General features: G+C 42.3%; 1 protein-coding gene across 2 annotated transcripts in view; it reads left to right on the top strand.

Moving 5' to 3' along the window:
- Positions 1–17,851, top strand: part of SKIC3 (SKI3 subunit of superkiller complex) — a 403,595-nt gene that overhangs the window by 248,146 nt on the left and 137,598 nt on the right. The window lies entirely within an intron of this gene.

Here is a 17,851-nt window from a genome sequence, read left to right as displayed (position 1 = left end):
TGACCGACAGACAAATACCCCCCGCCCCCTACACACCTCCCCCCATTACCGCCTTACCCACGTGCCAGGCTGCCCACTTCCCGCCACCCAAGATAAGCCTAGTGACCTTTTCTTACCTCCTGTGAGACTGTATGACGCTTTTTAAATCCTCCAAGAATAAGTAATTGCCTTGACTTGTCAGATGAACCACATCTGCTCTGTATAACTCAGGGTTACGGACTCTGATAATCAGGTGTTCTAGCACTTGCCCTCCTATCATTTGTTAATGGGTGCTCTATCACTCTTCCCCCTATTTCTTCTATCACCTTTCTACCAGCCTGGTTTACATTTTTCCTACTCTTGACGGATCACAACAGATCATAGCAGATCATAGCAGATCATAACAGCATGGTTTACCTTTTTCCTACTCTTGTTGGATCATAACAGATCATAACAGCCTGGTTTACCTTTCCTACTCTTGTCGGATCATAACAGATCATAACACCCTGGTTTACATTTTTCTTACTCTTGTCGGATCATAACAGATCATAACAGCCTGGTTTACCTTTTTCCTTCTCTTGTCGGATCATAACAGATCATAACAGCCTGGTTTACCTTTTTCCTACTCTTTTTGGATCATAACAGATCATAGCAGATCAAGGCACCAGCATTGTAAAGAAATAGGCAGCCCCACGTGACTAAGAAGTTGTAAGACATAGCAAATAACAGGACGCAAGGTTTGCAGACCAGGCGAGCATATGATTTTGACCAGCAGACCACCACTCAATGTCCATCCTTCCTGTGTGACACTATCCCTCCAAGACAGAGAGCAGACTAGTTCAGTCCCCACCCATTTTAGCTTGAACCAGCTGAATACATCTTTTACCTGCTCCTGTAGCTTAATTGAAGGAACCAAACCTATGTTGTTCCCACCCAGGTGTATAATTAAGATATCAGGTAGACCCCACTTTCTCGTAGAGATCTGTGCTGTCTCCAATAACTGGTTCCATTTAATCCGTCTCTTCCCAATCCACCTAATTCCTGCTTCTTTAGAACTAGAACCTAAGTTTACTCCCTGCCTGGTTGCAGCTGCGTGTGAAGCTGCCCAGTGCACGTAGGAGTGTCCGATTATCCATAATCTTATGGCTCTATCTGAAATGGACACACCAAACAACACATTATCACCACAATGTAGACCACAAAAAAAACTGTCTAAAGACTTTTTTTTGTGTGTGTGGGCCTGGTATATTTCCTATATGCATTTGATTTCCACCTCCCCATCTTTTATTTTCTGCTACACCGGGGCCCCTGACAATGCCGCACCTGTAGCTGCTCCTATTCTAAAGGAATGAGAAGCCAAATAGCTGCTTTTCTATCCTAGCTTCTCCACTACTAATTAAAAAAACCCTTTTGAACTGGAACCTGGTTAAACTACTACCATTCTTGTGCCTAAAGAACATGACGCCCTTAACAGGGGCCACACCTAATTAGCCTCTCACATGTGAAACAGGACATATTTTTACCCCCTGTTGCTTTAGAAGATATCCAAGCCCCTTTCCCTTCCCTATCTGTCTAATCTTCATATGGATATTAGTCCTGATTCTACAGAAATTCTATCCTCAATGCTTCCCCAAAGCCAGCATAAATACAGTCACAAAAAATGCAGTCTCAAAACCAGCAGTACAAACCTTGCTTACATTTTTTCTCTTGTTAAGTGTGTTCAGTCCACGGGTCATCCATTACTTATGGGATATATTCTCCTTCCCAACAGGAAGTTGCAAGAGAATCACCCAAGCAGAGCTGCTATATAGCTCCTCCCCTCACATGTCATATCCAGTCATTCTCTTGCAACCCTCAACAAAGAAGGAGGTCGCGAGAGGAGCTGGAGTTTTTACTTAATTATTCTTCAATCAAAAGTTTGTTATTTTAAATGGCACCGGAGTGTGCTGTTTTTCTATCTCAGGCAGTATTTGGAAGAAGAAACTGCCTGCGTTTTCTATGATCTTAGCAGGCGTAACTAAGATCCACTGGCTGTTCTCGACATTCTGAGGAGTGGGGTAACTTCAGAAAATGGGAATAGCATGCGGGGTCTCCCGCAAATGAGGTATGTGCAGTACAATATTTTCTGGGAATGGAATTGACTATGAAAACACTGCTGTTACCCGTATGATGTAAGTACAGCCTTAAATGCAGTAGTAGTGACTGGTATCAGGCTGATAAATGTATGCACAGTAGAGTTATTTTCTAGGGACTAGAATTTGACTGATTTTTTACTGTTAATACTGATATAATGTGTGAGCCTTAACTGCAGTAGAAGCGACTGGTAGCAGGCTTAGTAATAACTTTACACAGCATCTGAAATGTTGTTTTTTTAAAACGTTTACTGGCATGTTAATCGTTTTGTGAGGTACTTTGGTGATAAATCTTTTTGGGCATGATTTTTTTCCACACGGCTAACGTATATTTCTGCATAGAAACCGTTATATCAGGTCTCCCACTCTTGTAATAGGAGTGGGAGGGACCTTTTTTAGCGCCTTGTTGCGCAGTTAAAATTCTAGCACAGTTTTCCTGCTTCTTCCTCTTGATCCAGGACGTCTCTAGAGAGCTCAGGGATCTTCAAAATTCGTTTTTGAGGGAGGTAATCAGTCACAGCAGACCTGTGACAGTGTGTTTGACTGTGATAAAAGCATTAAATCTTAATTTGATATCCGTTTTGGGTACTGAGGGGTTAATCATCCTTTTGCTAATGGGTGCAATCCTCTGCTAATTAATACATTTAAAGAATTGTTGACTATAACTGAACTAGTTCTTTGTTATTCAATTGTGTTTTTTAAAAAAGCGCTGCAGCGTTTTTTATATTGCTTGTTAACTTATTGAAGTAATTTCCAAGCTTGCTAGCTTCATTGCTAGTCTGTTTAAACATGTCTGATACAGAGGAATCTGCTTGTTCATTATGTTTAAAAGCCGATGTGGAGCCCAATAGAAATATGTGTACCAATTGTATTGATATTACTTTGAATAAAAGTCAATCTGTACCGATAAAGAAATTATCACCAGACAACGAGGGGGAAGTTATGCCGTCTAACTCTCCTCACGTGTCAGTACCTTCGTCTCCCGCTCGGGAGGTGCATAAGATTGAGGCGCCAAGTACATCAAGGCCCTTACAAATCACTTTACATGATACGGCTAATGTTATGAAAGAAGTATTATACAATATGCCCGAGTTAAGAGGCAAGCGCGACAGCTCTGGGTTAAGGACAGAGCGCGCCGATGACACGAGAGCCATGTCTGATACTGCGTCACAATTTGCAGAACATGAGGACGGAGAGCTTCATTCTGTGGGTGACGGTTCTGATTCGGGGAGACCGGATTCAGAAATTTCAAATTTTAAATTTAAGCTTGAGAACCTCCGCGTGTTGCTAGGGGAGGTGTTAGCGGCTCTGAATGATTGTGACACGGTGGCAATCCCAGAGAAATTATGTAGGCTGGATAAATACTATGCGGTACCGGTGTGTACTGACGTTTTTCCTATACCAAAGAGGCTTACAGAGATTATTAGCAAGGAGTGGGATAGACCCGGTGTGCCTTTTTCCCCTCCTCCGATATTTAGAAAAATGTTCCCTATAGACGCCACCACACGAGACTTATGGCAGACGGTCCCTAAGGTGGAGGGAGCAGTTTCTACTTTAGCCAAGCGTACCACTATCCCGGTGGAGGATAGCTGTGCTTTCTCAGATCCAATGGATAAAACATTAGAGGGTTACCTTAAGAAAATGTTTGTTCAACAAGGTTTTATATTACAGCCTCTTGCATGCATTGCGCCTGTCACTGCTGCGGCGGCATTCTGGTTTGAGTCTCTGGAAGAGGCGATTCGCACAGCACCATTGGATGAATCTTTGAGCAAGATTAGAACCCTTAAGCTGGCTAATGCGTTTGTTTCGGATGCCGTAGTGCATTTAACCAAACTTACGGCTAAGAATTCCGGATTCGCCATACAGGCGCGCAGAGCGCTATGGCTTAAATCCTGGTCAGCAGATGTAACTTCTAAATCTAAACTACTAAACATTCCTTTCAAAGGGCAGACCTTATTCGGGCCCGGCTTGAAGGAAATTATTGCTGACATTACTGGAGGTAAGGGCCACACCCTTCCTCAGGACAGGGCCAAATCAAAGGCCAAACAGTCTAATTTTCGTGCCTTTCGTAATTTCAAGGCAGGAGCAGCATCAACTTCCTCTGCTCCAAAACAGGAAGGAGCTACTGCTCGTTACAGACAGGGTTGGAAAGGCAACCAGTCATGGAACAAGGGCAAGCAGGCCAGAAAGCCTACTTCCGCCCCTAAGACAGCATGAAGACAGGGCCCCCTTTCCGGAGACGGAACTAGTGGGGGGCAGACTTTCTCTCTTCGCCCAGGCTTGGGCAAGAGATGTACAGGATCCCTGGACGTTGGAGATTATATCTCAGGGATACCTTCTGGATTTCAAAACTTCTCCTCCACAAGGGAGGTTTCATCTGTCAAGGTTATCAACAAACCTAGTAAAGAAAGAGGCATTTCTACAATGTGTACAAGACCTCTTAGTGATGGGAGTGATCCACCCAGTTCCGCGAACGGAACAGGGGCAAGGGTTTTATTCAAATCTGTTTGTGGTTCCCAAGAAAGAGGGAACCTTCAGACCAATCTTAGACTTAAAAATCTTAAACAAATTCCTAAGGGTTCCATCGTTCAAGATGGAAACCATTCGGACCATCCTACCCATGATCCAAGAGGGTCAATATATGACCACAGTGGACTTAAAGGATGCCTACCTTCACATACCGATTCACAAAGATCATTATCGGTACCTAAGGTTTGCCTTTCTAGAGAGGCATTACCAGTTTGTAGCTCTTCCCTTCAGGTTCGCTACGGCCCCTAGAATTTTTACAAAGGTTCTGGGCTCACTTCTGGCGGTACTAAGACCGCGAGGCATAGCGGTGGCTCCGTACCTAGACGACATTCTGATACAAGCGTCAAGTTTTCAAAATGCAAAGTCTCATACAGAGATAGTTCTAGCATTTCTGAGGTCGCATGGGTGGAAAGTGAAAGTGGAAAAGAGTTCTCTGTTACCACTCACAAGGGTCCCTTTTCTAGGGACTCTTATAGATTCTGTAGAGATGAAGATTTACCTGACGGAGTCCAGGTTATCAAAGATTCTCAATGCTTGCCGTGTACTTCACTCCATTCCAAGCCCATCAGTAGCTCAGTGCATGGAAGTAATCGGCTTAATGGTTGCGGCAATGGACATAGTGCCATTTGCGCGCCTACATCTCAGACCGCTGCAACTATGCATGCTAAGTCAATGGAACGGGGATTACTCAGATCTGTCCCCTTTGCTAAACCTGGACCAGGAGACCAGAGATTCTCTTCTCTGGTGGTTGTCACGGGTTCATCTGTCCAAAGGAATGACTTTTCGCAGACCAGATTGGACGATTGTAACAACAGATGCCAGCCTACTAGGCTGGGGAGCAGTCTGGAACTCCCTGAAGGCTAAGGGATTGTGGACTCAGGAGGAGAGACTCCTCCCGATAAACATTCTAGAATTAAGAGCAATATTCAATGCTCTTCTAACTTGGCCTCAGTTAGCAACACTGAGGTTCATCAGATTTCAGTCGGACAACATCACGACTGTGGCTTACATCAATCATCAAGGGGGAACCAGGAGTTCCCTAGCGATGTTGGAAGTCTCGAAGATAATTCGCTGTGCAGAGTCTCACTCTTGCCACCTGTCAGCGATCTACATCCCAGGCGTGGAGAACTGGGAGGCGGATTTTCTAAGTCGCCAGACCTTTCATCCGGGGGAGTGGGAACTCCACCCGGAGGTATTTGCTCAACTGATTCGTCGTTGGGGCAAACCGGATCTGGATCTCATGGCATCTCGCCAGAACGCCAAGCTTCCTTGTTACGGATCCAGGTCCAGGGACCCGGGTGCGGTGCTGGTAGATGCACTAGCAGCCCCTTGGGTTTTCAACATAGCTTATGTGTTTCCACCTTTTCCGTTACTACCTCGACTGATTGCCAGGATCAAACAGGAGAGAGCATCAGTGATTTTGATAGCGCCTGCGTGGCCACGCAGGACCTGGTATGCAGACCTAGTGGACATGTCGTCCTGTCCACCATGGTCTCTTCCCCTGAGGCAGGACCTTCTAATTCAGGGTCCTTTCAACCATCCAAACCTAATTTCTCTGAGGCTGACTGCTTGGAAATTGAACGCTTGATTCTATCAAAGCGTGGGTTTTCGGATTCGGTTATTGATACATTAATACAGGCTCGGAAACCTGTTACCAGAAAAATTTACCACAAGATATGGCGTAAATATTTATATTGGTGTGAATCCAAGAGTTACTCATGGAGTAAGGTTAGGATTCCTAGGATATTGTCTTTTCTACAAGAGGGTTTAGAAAAGGGCTTATCCGCTAGTTCACTAAAGGGACAGATTTCTGCTCTGTCTATTCTTTTACACAAGCGTCTGGCAGAGAATCCAGACGTCCAGGCTTTTTGTCAGGCTTTGGCTAGGATTAAGCCTGTGTTTAAAACTGTTGCTCCTCCGTGGAGCTTAAACTTGGTTCTTAAAGTTCTTCAGGGTGTTTCGTTTGAACCCCTTCATTCCATTGATATTAAGCTTTTATCTTGGAAAGTTCTGTTTTTGATGGCTATTTCCTCGGCTCGAAGAGTCTCTGAGTTATCTGCCTTACATTGTGATTCTCCTTATCTGATCTTTCATTCAGACAAGGTAGCCCTGCGTACTAAACCTGGGTTTTTACCTAAGGTTGTTTCTAACAGGAATATCAATCAAGAGATTGTTGTTCCATCGTTATGCCCTAATCCTTCTTCAAAGAAGGAACGTCTTTTGCATAATCTAGACGTGGTTCGTGCCCTGAAGTTCTACTTACAGGCAACTAAAGATTTTCGACAAACTTCTTCTCTGTTTGTCGTTTACTCTGGACAGAGGAGAGGTCAAAAGACTTCGGCTACCTCTCTCTCTTTTTGGCTTCGTAGCATTATACGCTTAGCCTACGAGACTGCTGGACAGCAGCCTCCTGAAAAAATTACAGCTCATTCCACTAGAGCTGTGGCTTCCACCTGGGCCTTTAAGAATGAGGCCTCTGTTGAACAGATTTGCAAGGCTGCAACTTGGTCTTCACTTCATACTTTTTCCAAATTTTACAAATTTGACACTTTTGCTTCTTCGGAGGCTGTTTTTGGGAGAAAGGTTCTACAGGCAGTGGTTCCTTCTGTTTAATGTTCCTGCCTTGTCCCTCCCATCATCCGTGTACTTTAGCTTTGGTATTGGTATCCCATAAGTAATGGATGACCCGTGGACTGAACACACTTAACAAGAGAAAACATAATTTATGCTTACCTGATAAATTTATTTCTCTTGTAGTGTGTTCAGTCCACGGCCCGCCCTGTCTTTTTGAGGCAGGTTCTAAATTTTAAATTATAACTCCAGTCACCACTGCACCCTATAGTTTCTCCTTTCTCGTCTTGTTTCGGTCGAATGACTGGATATGACATGTGAGGGGAGGAGCTATATAGCAGCTCTGCTTGGGTGATCCTCTTGCAACTTCCTGTTGGGAAGGAAAATATATCCCATAAGTAATGGATGACCCGTGGACTGAACACACTACAAGAGAAATAAATTTATCAGGTAAGCATAAATTATGTTTTTCTAAGATTTCCAATCTCTCCGCTGTGATAGGTTCTCTCTTATCCCTTTTTTTTTTTTTTTTGCTGACCAACCTCTAGCCATTTTTCTAACCAGGAATCTTTTTTGTCACATCCACTTCCTCCAACAGCTGCGCAAAGAAGGAGATCCCTGCCATTACAGTGCTTAAGTTGCCTTTCTTGATACCTGCGTGCCTAGGTTATACCAAATTGTCCAAAAATATCCCTTTTTACCCTTTACAAATTCCTTCCAATTTTTCCAATGCTTATTATATGCAGTCCATGTCCGTGGTGCCAATGATTGTCTGACCAAACCATTGATGAACTTTAATTGCTCCCAATCTGCCAAAGATAAATGGGGCAATCCTTACCTTTCTGCGCCGCATTGGGTGCGAGCTTCCTAAAGGGCTCCCATTTAAACCTTGATAAAGCATTAGCTACAGCATTCTTAACTCCTGGTATGTGTTTATAAGTTTATATTATGCTTTAAACATTTTAAAACTAGAGGCTGCATGAATGCTATGGCCTGAGGGGAAGATGCTGTTATTTAATACAACTACAACTCCTCTATTGCCAGACCAGAACAAAATGCTTTTGTTAGCCAATTCTTTCCCTCATAGTTCTATCACTGTCACAATTGGGAACAATTCAAGTAACACCAACCCTTCTCATGCCAAGCCTGCGGCCACTTACCCACGCATCATCTGCCATCCATATAAGCCCCAAACCCTGCACTTCCTGCAGCATCTGTATATAACTGGATTTCATTAGCTGTCACCTGCTCCCAAATCCTGATACCATTAAAACTACTTAGGAAATTATCTCATACTTTTAAATCCCCTTTTAATTGACTGTTCAGTCGAATCATGTGACTAGGCTTTACAACCCCTCTGGTACTCACTTCCAACCTTCTTTTAATGATTCTTCCCACTGGAATCACCCTGCATGCATCACAACCTTATCTTGGGGCAATCTGCAATGGGGATTCACTGAATAACTCTATATGCCTAGAAAGAATAACTTAGAACAGGGACCCTCTGATTTGTCATCTGCCACTGGAACCCCCATCTCTACAAACGTTTTCAGCAGTACATTAAGAACTCTATCACTTTCTCCTGTACCCTTTCTACCTACTACTTTGAAGTCATCAAGGTAATGCACGATACTACTCTCACCTGCCCTTCTCTCTACCAGCCAATGCAAAAAAGTGTTGGACATTTTAAAATACGCACAAGATATAGCACACCCCATAGGCAAACATTTGTCAATATAAAACTTGCCATCAAATTTGCATCCCATCAAAACAAAACTTTTTGGCTTTATAGGTAGTAATCTGAATGCAGATTCTATATCGACTTTTGCTAAATCAGCACCCAGCCTGCCAACCTAACCAAATTTACTGCCTGGTCAAATGACTGGTAGGATACTGATGCATCCTCCCTACTGATTGCATCATTTACTGACTGACCCTTAGGGTAGGATAATCGCTGAATCGTTCAGAATTTACCGGCCTCTTTTTTGGTCACCACTCCCAAAGGTGATTTAATCAAATTCTTTAGCTGTTTGTCATTAAAGGGGGGCCTGCCATCCTTCCTAAGGCAACCTCCTTCCCCAGTTTTTCTCTCAAAACTTTCGGGACTTTGTAAGAACTTCCCATATGCCGTGTAACAATCAGTGATCAAATGCAAATACCTCATCATCCCTTTCGTCTGTTGTGGATGTGCATAGAAAGCAAAACCTTTAACCCATTCAGGGCCTTCTCAGCGTTTTCCACTAATTTTGTCTTTCAATGCCTAGATAACGGCAGCAACCTTGTTGCTGAGACTTTGTCATCTGCATCATATTCCTTATCAGATTGTTCTGTATCCTTATCCTTTAAACCCCCTATTCTCTTCCCTCCATTAGATATTTTGTTTAATAGAATATCTCAGCTGTGTATTCAATAAATATTAGTACAGTTTAGGAGTGCCCTCCCAATGAGATTATTTATGGATTGTGAATATTAATAATTAATAACAATAATACAATTATTGTAGCAATACCCCCAATTCATATAGTAGAATCTTAGCAGTGCACCCCAGAAAATTGTTATATAATCCCAGTAGCGCACTCCGAAATCACACTATTGAGATATTTAGCAATTATTGACAACAAGATTATTATCAAATATTAATATTTAATCCCAAATTAAAATATTTCCTAATTTCTGAACAGGTTGTTTTTATAAATACAGTGATTATATTTATGCAGTAAATAGACTATTGATTATGACCATATATATATATATATATATATATATATATATATATATATAAATTGGTTATTACCATATAAAAATTATAATATAAAGCAAGGTATAAAATTAATTAGATTAATTAATATTCAATTAAATCGCCTGTATCCTGGATATGGTCACAATATTATTAGGAAATAACTTTAACTCAAAATGACTTAACTATCAAATATCACCATTTAATGTTACTAGATGTTATTTTAATACATCCATATGTAACCTTTTTTTTAAATTATTAATAGAATTTACTTTAATTACTATTTACAAGTTTCTTTTAAATTGTTTACCAATACTATTGTTTTTCTTCTTTTTCTTGATTGCAATCATTTAGCACAACTTAGAATGCAACTGTTTCTGGCTTTCAGCACTACTCATGCGCCACAACAAAGTTATAAATAATAACAGTGTTTTATTATGATATTAAATGTATTTACATAAGGCAGCAGTCTGGAGTGATCTCATTCTCATAGTCTCAATGATATGTTTCAGCAGCAATAATTCCCCAAATGAGATGTATACAAGATTGAACCCAATGCACTCTCTTGCATCCCTAACAAAAGTTCTCCTAATTAAACTTGCTGTATTTAGTAGGCGCGTTTAAAAGTGTCAATCATATTAGTTCAGATAACAAAAGTAAATATTAAGAAAACACAAGTGTTTTACTAAAATTCTTCAAGGCTAATGGACCTCTTGACACTACCTTCCCCTAATATGCAAGATACAAGCCCACTCTTCTAAAATAACTAAATCTCTCACAGAATGTTCACCCACACTTCCCCCTCACTTGCTAGATAAGATACTGTATAGAAGCAGACAGTGTAAAAAACAATAAAAGCAGTATATAGAGTAAAATACATGCCTATTCAAGGGATATACTGTATGTGCTAAACATGAGGTATCCACTATATAAATGTAAATTCCGAAAACTATATATCTATTCTGTGTTTATATGTTCTCTACTAAGCAATATTGATTAGTTATTTTTGTATGGAATCATAAACATTTTCCTATCCATTACAGCAACTTTATATGAAAAATCATAAACAAGAACCCATCAACATGGCTTTTTCAAAAACATAGTTTAAAGTGAATGTAAAGTCAGTATGCTCTGTAAAGTTCGCATTCAAAATGAAGTAAAAATAACAGCAGTTTAATTCATAATTTTTTTTATATATTTTTAATTGCCTAGTAATTTTAGTTTATATCGTTGCGATAGTAATTAGAATCCACCGCCCGCCATTTTGGATTACTGATTGACATGGTAGGCTCGATCATGTCAATCAATAATTGTATTGCCACCGGGGGGACCAACCCACTTTTTCCGACGTCACGCGTCCATATTGCGCTTGCGTTAGTCAGCTCTTCTGACAATGATCTCTGAAGCTCGTGCACATTTCACGCATGCACAATTTCACAGTTATCAGATTTAGTCATTGATTCTTGAAGTTTTGGAGCGCTAGGTAAGTTTTATGGTACATGGGCTCCGAATTCTAAAATAATGTAATGCTTAATTAATCATAACAGATTAAAGGTTATCAGTACTTTCTCCAACATAGGTGTGTCCGGTCCACGGCGTCATCCTTACTTGTGGGATATTCTCTTCCCCAACAGGAAATGGCAAAGAGCCCAGCAAAGCTGGTCACATGATCCCTCCTAGGCTCCGCCTACCCCAGTCATTCTCTTTGCCGTTGTACAGGCAACATCTCCACGGAGATGGCTTAGAGTTTTTTAGTGTTTAACTGTAGTTTTTATTATTCAATCAAGAGTTTGTTATTTTAAAATAGTGCTGGTATGTACTATTTACTCAGAAACAGAAAAGAGATGAAGATTTCTGTTTGTATGAGGAAAATGATTTTAGCACCGTAACTAAAATCCATGGCTGTTCCACACAGGACTGTTGAGAGCAATTAACTTCAGTTGGGGGAACAGTGTGCAGTCTCTTGCTGCTTGAGGTATGACACATTCTAACAAGACGATGTAATGCTGGAAGCTGTCATTTTTCCCTATGGGATCCGGTAAGCCATGTTTATTACGATGGTAAATAAGGGCTTCACAAGGGCTTATTAAGATTGTAGACTTTTCTGGGCTAAATCGATTCAGTTTTAAAACATATTTAGCCTTGAGGAATCATTTTATCTGGGTATATTGATATTATAATATCGGCAGGCACTGTATTAGACACCTTTTTTCTCTGGGGCTTTCCCAAAGCATAAGCAGAGCCTCATTTTCGCGCCGGTGTGGCGCACTTGTTTTTGAGAGGCATGGCATGCAGTCGCATGTGAGAGGAGCTCTGATACTTAGAAAAGACTTTCTGAAGCGTCATTTGGTATCGTATTCCCCTTTGGGTTTGGTTGGGTCTCAGCAAAGCAGATACCAGGGACTGTAAAGGGGTTAAAGTGTTAAAACGGCTCCGGTTCCGTTATTTTAAGGGTTAAAGCTTCCAAATTTGGTGTGCAATACTTTTAAGGCTTTAAGACACTGTGGTGAAAATTTGGTGAATTTTGTACAATTCCTTCATGTTTTTTCGCAATTGCAGTAATAAAGTGTGTTCAGTTTAAAATTTAAAGTGACAGTAACGGTTTTATTTTAAAACGTTTTTTGTACTTTATTATCAAGTTTATGCCTGTTTAACATGTCTGAACTACCAGATAGACTGTGTTCTGAATGTGGGGAAGCCAGAATTCCTGTTCATTTAAATAAATGTGATTTATGTGATAATGACAATGATGCCCAAGATGATTCCTCAAGTGAGGGGAGTAAGCATGGTACTGCATCATTCCCTCCTTCGTCTACACGAGTCTTGCCCACTCAGGAGGCCCCTAGTACATCTAGCGCGCCAATACTCCTTACTATGCAACAATTAACGGCTGTAATGGATAATTCTGTCAAAAACATTTTAGCCAAATTGAACCCTTGTCAGCGTAAGCGTGGCTGCTCTGTTTTAGTTACTGAAGAGCATGACGACGCTGATATTAATATCTCTGAAGGGCCCCTAACCCAATCTGAGGGGGCCAGGGAGGTTTTGTCTGAGGGAGAAATTACTGATTCAGGGAACATTTCTCAACAGGCTGAACCTGATGTAATTGCATTTAAATTTAAGTTGGAACATCTCCGCATTCTGCTTAAGGAGGTATTATCCACTCTGGATGATTGTGAAAAGTTGGTCATCCCAGAGAAACTATGTAAAATGGACAAGTTCCTAGAGGTGCCGGAGCTCCCAGAAGCTTTTCCTATACCCAAGCGGGTGGCGGACATTGTTAATAAAGAATGGGAAAGGCCCGGTATTCCTTTCGTCCCTCCCCCCATATTTAAAAAATTGTTTCCTATGGTCGACCCCAGAAAGGACTTATGGCAGACAGTCCCCAAGGTCGAGGGAGCGGTTTCTACTTTAAACAAACGCACCACTATACCCATAGAGGATAGTTGTGCTTTCAAAGATCCTATGGATAAAAAATTAGAAGGTTTGCTTAAAAAGATGTTTGTTCAGCAGGGTTACCTTCTACAACCAATTTCATGCATTGTCCCTGTCACTACAGCCGCATGTTTCTGGTTTGATGAGCTGATAAAGGCGCTCGATAGTGATTCTCCTCCTTATGAGGAGATTATGGACAGAATCAATGCTCTCAAATTGGCTAATTCTTTCACCCTAGACGCCACTTTGCAATTGGCTAGGTTAGCGGCTAAGAATTCTGGGTTTGCTATTGTGGCGCGCAGAGCGCTTTGGTTGAAATCTTGGTCGGCTGATGCGTCTTCCAAGAACAAGCTACTAAACATTCCTTTCAAGGGGAAAACGCTGTTTGGCCCTGACTTGAAAGAGATTATCTCGGATATCACTGGGGGTAAGGGCCACGCCCTTCCTCAGGATCGGCCTTTCAAGGCGAAAAACAGACCTAATTTTCGTCCCTTTCGTAAAAACGGACCAGCCCAAAGTGCTACGTCCTCTAAGCAAGAGGGTAATACTTCTCAAGCCAAGCCAGCTTGGAGACCAATGCAAGGCTGGAACAAGGGAAAGCAGGCCAAGAAGCCTGCCACTGCTACCAAGACAGCATGAAATATTGGCCCCCGATCCGGGACCGGATCTGGTGGGGGGCAGACTCTCTCTCTTCGCTCAGGCTTGGGCAAGAGATGTTCTGGATCCTTGGGCGCTAGAAATAGTCTCCCAGGGTTATCTTCTGGAATTCAAGGGACTTCCCCCAAGGGGGAGGTTCCACAGGTCTCAGTTGTCTTCAGACCACATAAAAAGACAGGCGTTCTTACATTGTGTAGAAGACCTGTTAAAAATGGGAGTGATTCATCCTGTTCCACTAAGAGAACAAGGGATGGGGTTCTACTCCAATCTGTTCATAGTTCCCAAAAAAGAGGGAACGTTCAGACCAATCTTAGATCTCAAGATCTTAAACAAGTTTCTCAAGGTTCCATCTTTCAAGATGGAAACCATTCGAACTATTCTTCCTTCCATCCAGGAGGGTCAATTCATGACCACGGTGGATTTAAAGGATGCGTATCTACATATTCCTATCCACAAGGAACATCATCGGTTCCTAAGGTTTGCATTCCTGGACAAACATTACCAGTTCGTGGCGCTTCCTTTCGGATTAGCCACTGCTCCAAGGATTTTCACAAAGGTACTAGGGTCCCTTCTAGCGGTGCTAAGACCAAGGGGCATTGCAGTAGTACCTTACCTGGACGACATTCTGATTCAAGCGTCGTCCCTTCCTCAAGCAAAGGCTCACACGGACATTGTCCTGGCCTTTCTCAGATCTCACGGCTGGAAAGTGAACGTGGAAAAGAGTTCTCTATCCCCGTCAACAAGGGTTCCCTTCTTGGGAACAATTATAGACTCCTTAGAAATGAGGATCTTTCTAACAGAGGCCAGAAAAACAAAAACTTCTAGACTCTTGTCGGATACTTCATTCTGTTCCTCTTCCTTCCATAGCTCAGTGCATGGAAGTGATCGGGTTGATGGTAGCGGCGATGGACATAGTTCCTTTTGCGCGCATTCATCTAAGACCATTACAACTGTGCATGCTCAGTCAGTGGAATGGGGACTATACAGACTTGTCTCCGAAGATACAAGTAAATCAGAGGACCAGAGACTCACTCCGTTGGTGGCTGTCCCTGGACAATCTGTCTCAAGGGATGACGTTCCGCAGACCAGAGTGGGTCATTGTCACGACCGACGCCAGTCTGATGGGCTGGGGCGCGGTCTGGGGATCCCTGAAAGCTCAGGGTCTTTGGTCTCGGGAAGAATCTCTTCTACCGATAAATATTCTGGAACTGAGAGCGATATTCAATGCTCTCAAGGCCTTGCCTCGGCTAGCGAGGACCAAGTTCATACGGTTTCAATCAGACAACATGACAACTGTTGCGTACATCAACCATCAGGGGGGAACAAGGAGTTCCCTAGCGATGGAAGAAGTGACCAAAATCATTCTATGGGCGGAGTCTCACTCCTGCCACCTGTCTGCTATCCACATCCCAGGAGTGGAAAATTGGGAAGCGGATTTTCTGAGTCGTCAGACATTGCATCCGGGGGAGTGGGAACTCCATCCGGAAATCTTTGCCCAAGTCACTCACCTGTGGGGCATTCCAGACATGGATCTGATGGCCTCTCGTCAGAACTTCAAAGTTCCTTGCTACGGGGCCAGATCCAGGGATCCCAAGGCGGCTCTAGTGGATGCACTAGTAGCACCTTGGACCTTCAAACTAGCTTATGTGTTCCCGCCATTTCCTCTCATCCCCAGGCTGGTAGCCAGGATCAATCAGGAGAGGGCGTCGGTGATCTTGATAGCTCCTGCGTGGCCACGCAGGACTTGGTATGCAGATCTGGTGAATATGTCATCGGCTCCACCTTGGAAGCTACCTTTGAGACGAGACCTTCTTGTTCAGGGTCCGTTCGAACATCCGAATCTGGTTTCACTCCAGCTGACTGCTTGGAGATTGAACGCTTGATTTTATCGAAGCGAGGATTCTCAGATTCTGTTATTGATACTCTTGTTCAGGCCAGAAAGCCTGTAACTAGAAAGATTTACCACAAAATTTGGAAAAAATATATCTGTTGGTGTGAATCTAAAGGATTCCCTTGGGACAAGGTTAAGATTCCTAGGATTCTATCCTTCCTTCAAGAAGGATTGGAAAAAGGATTATCTGCAAGTTCCCTGAAGGGACAGATTTCTGCCTTGTCGGTATTACTTCACAAAAAGCTGGCAGCTGTGCCAGATGTTCAAGCCTTTGTTCAGGCTCTGGTTAGAATCAAGCCTGTTTACAAACCTTTGACTCCTCCTTGGAGTCTCAATTTAGTTCTTTCAGTTCTTCAGGGGGTTCCGTTTGAACCCTTACATTCCGTTGATATTAAGTTATTATCTTGGAAAGTTTTGTTTTTAGTTGCGATTTCTTCTGCTAGAAGAGTCTCAGAATTATCTGCTCTGCAGTGTTCTCCTCCTTATCTGGTGTTCCATGCAGATAAGGTGGTTTTACGTACTAAACCTGGTTTTCTTCCAAAAGTTGTTTCTAACAAAAACATTAACCAGGAGATTATCGTACCTTCTCTGTGTCCAAAACCAGTTTCAAAGACGGAACGTTTGTTGCACAATTTGGATGTTGTTCGCGCTCTAAAATTCTATTTAGATGCTACAAAGGATTTTAGACAAACATCTTCCTTGTTTGTTGTTTATTCAGGTAAAAGGAGAGGTCAAAAAGCAACTTCTACCTCTCTCTCTTTTTGGATTAAAAGCATCATCAGATTGGCTTACGAGACTGCCGGACGGCAGCCTCCCGAAAGAATCACAGCTCATTCCACTAGGGCTGTGGCTTCCACATGGGCCTTCAAGAACGAGGCTTCTGTTGATCAGATATGTAGGGCAGCGACTTGGTCTTCTCTGCACACTTTTACCAAATTTTACAAGTTTGATACTTTTGCTTCTTCTGAGGCTATTTTTGGGAGAAAGGTTTTGCAAGCCGTGGTGCCTTCCATTTAGGTGACCTGATTTGCTCCCTCCCTTCATCCGTGTCCTAAAGCTTTGGTATTGGTTCCCACAAGTAAGGATGACGCCGTGGACCGGACACACCTATGTTGGAGAAAACAGAATTTATGTTTACCTGATAAATTTCTTTCTCCAACGGTGTGTCCGGTCCACGGCCCGCCCTGGTTTTTTAATCAGGTCTGATAATTTATTTTCTTTAACTACAGTCACCACGGTACCATATGGTTTCTCCTATGCAAATATTCCTCCTTAACGTCGGTCGAATGACTGGGGTAGGCGGAGCCTAGGAGGGATCATGTGACCAGCTTTGCTGGGCTCTTTGCCATTTCCTGTTGGGGAAGAGAATATCCCACAAGTAAGGATGACGCCGTGGACCGGACACACCGTTGGAGAAAGAAATTTATCAGGTAAACATAAATTCTGTTTTTCTAAATATCTTAATAATTATACTCTTTTTAAAACAAGGTAGGGACGTTGTGATGCTGCTGTACTGTACACAACGAGAGTATTCAGTGAATGTATTCGTTCATTGAAAACTATGTTGCCAGACATCTGCATCTGCGTTTAACGCATGTGCGGTGGTTATCGCCGGGAGCGCGCATTGCCACTACGTAAATAGCGGGTGGGACCGCTGTATACGTAGGATTGAATAAGATCAGGAAGTTGCGGGTGGGGGCAGCTGGTAAATACAACGGACGAAAGTTAGTAATGTAAATATAAAATTTATTGCACTTTTTTTTTTTCTAAAAGAAAGTGGCGGTTTGATTAATATAGTAATAAGCAATTGACAGATACTTTCATATCAGCAAAAATTTACATTCACTTGAAGAATGTTAAAAAAAAATTACTTTTTATTATCCTAGATACCTTTTATAGGCTAAATAAATATTAAGACAT

Source organism: Bombina bombina, chromosome 2 (genome assembly GCF_027579735.1).
Source record: "Bombina bombina isolate aBomBom1 chromosome 2, aBomBom1.pri, whole genome shotgun sequence".
NCBI classification, from domain to species: domain Eukaryota; kingdom Metazoa; phylum Chordata; class Amphibia; order Anura; family Bombinatoridae; genus Bombina; species Bombina bombina.
Note: the sequence above shows the minus strand (reverse complement) of the source record. Positions and strands in the feature narration are given on the sequence as shown.